The following is a 2474-nucleotide window of genomic DNA, read 5'->3' on the forward strand; positions in this document are numbered from 1 at the left end:
TAATCAATATGTGAGCTTACACTTGTGTTACCTTAAAGAAAAATTCCAGGTTAGTAAGTGTCACAGACACACAGCTTCTTTAAATATACTGATAATCTTTTAGAGGAACTGTACATTTCCCAGAACGTGTATTCTGAAAGAGCTTGAACAGAACATACCATTTTGGGGGAAATTGCAAGTGTTTCTCTCCCAGTGTCAATGAGAGTAGCCCAGAGGGTGGTGACAGTGTATGGTAGCAAGGGGGTACCTTCTTGGTTTGGCTTATTATCTGACATCATCGTAGCAGACCAGAGAAGTCCAGTGTAGTTCTCTGCAATGAGAGCCACCTGGGCTCAAGTCTTGGCTTTGTCACTGTGTCATTTGGGTAAGTGAGACCTCATGGAGTCTCCCCGTCTTCATCTGTGGAATAGGGATTATGGTAACACCCACCTCACAGGGAAGTTATGAGGATTAGGTGAATTAACATATGCAGAGTCTCAGAATATGTGGCTGGTCATCTGTTATGATTAGTACTATGTTGGCTAACCTTAACACTGGAGGCTTATCAGGAAATGGATTGTGTTGAACTAAATGGCAGCTGAGCCATCAATTCTAATAGTTAAAGAGCAGAAATGATCACCAGAAAACATCTCCTCCTTTTAGTTACTAGAGATATCGTGGAGGTCCAAACTAGTTATGAAAGCACTCCACAGGGACCCCCATGTAAATAACAGATTATGGTCTACACAGAAGGGTAGAAGGTAGATAGTACCTTAGACCCCAAGTCAGGCCTATTTGTCAGAAAGGAATAGGTCTTGTGTTCACAAACTACCTTTGGTAATTCAGGCAACATCCTCCATCTTCTACTCCATTTTTCCCTATTTTTAATCCATCTAATTATTTAGCAAATATTGATATAAAATTGACAGGGTTCAAGGTTATTTGAGAGAAAGGAATATAATCCAAAAGCAGTAGAAAAAGAACTGAAATCTAACAGTGATATGGGAGTGTTGGGGACCGGCTAAAGACAAATGAGCCATGTGTGAGAAATGGGCGACTTCTCACCTAGAGGCTCAGAGAAACCTGCATGGAAGCGGTGACATCTATGTTTGCAGTATATGGGAGGGGAGAGAACAGAAGATCTGGCTTTAGGGGATCACTTGAATATATACAAGTTGCTCATGAGACAGAAGTTTTTCTGGAAAGAAAGGACACAAGTATGTGAGCATGGAAAGACATATGAAAGATATCATTGCCATACAATTTTTATTCTTTGGTAAATCTAGGAAGGGTATGTAGGTGTTCATTGCACTATTCTTCCAACTTTTATAAGTTTTGACACATTTTATTTTCTTTCTAGTTTTAAATTTAGTATAAGAAGCAACTCTGTAGATTTCAATCTGAGGAGATCCATCTACAGGAAAGAAGCCTGACAATAATCTCTTCTTTGTGTAATTCAAGGGATTCAAGGAAAAAAAAAGAGTTGCCTTTTCCCCAATTCCAAACTGAATTCCTTTCTATGACTCTCACTTCACAATATTCTCTTTGTTCATATTTCTTAGCTGTGCTGCCTGTCACTGAAGTTTCACCCTGGAATGTAGCATCTTGTGTACTTACTACATTATTTTTAGACAGAATGTATTTATGAATAGTAACGATTACATCTAGAGTTCAATTATTCGCACTCTTTTCTCATGCTTGTGCATAGATACCCAGACAGCACTGGCGTTCACCCTCATATACAGCTATATTTCTTGCCTAAAGTCTCCAATCTCCTTCTCCAATATCTTAAATAATGTTCTCACGTACCTTGGGATTCACTTAGCTTTAGAAAATTCTGTTAAACACCCCTCTCAAAGCCAGTGATTTCAGCAGCTTCCCTTCTATCGTTACATGGAAAATGGCAGACTCAGGAAATAATATTTTCCAGGGTCTAAAATTTTCTAGCAGTGATAAAGATTCTCTCCTTGACCATATTCTACTCAGGCTCCCCTGAACTTTTCAACTGGGCTTCAACTTTTGGACCTCCATGCTTGTCTCTGCATTGTCCAATTTTAGCAAAAATCCTGCTAAGCCAGTTTAGCCAAAATCTCTCATCCTCCATATCCTATCACCCTCTATTCAGATTCCTCAACCTCCACCATCCCCCAAGTGATGTCTGATCACCTTGGCCTGGCTTTAGCGATAATCTTGTTAAGTCAATTTAGCCAGAATTCCACATTACTCCCGACATTTCCTCTTGATAGCTTTTCTTTTGGGATGTTAACGTTGATTCTTCAGAATTCTGAGCAACTTCCTTAGGCAGTTTCATGCACACAAGGTGATTCCTGAAGCGTGATACTCAAGTATTGGAAGGAGCTGTTGGACCTGAAGAGGTTATGTAGGTGAGAGTGAGGGAGCTCTCAAAGAGCTGATGAACAAAATAGGTAATGTAGTTCTCACAGGATACACATGCAACCAGAATATCCATGCTGGATCCTTCAACAAATCCTACT

This window comes from Equus asinus, unplaced genomic scaffold (genome assembly GCF_041296235.1).
Source record: "Equus asinus isolate D_3611 breed Donkey unplaced genomic scaffold, EquAss-T2T_v2 contig_800, whole genome shotgun sequence".
Classification (NCBI taxonomy): domain Eukaryota; kingdom Metazoa; phylum Chordata; class Mammalia; order Perissodactyla; family Equidae; genus Equus; species Equus asinus.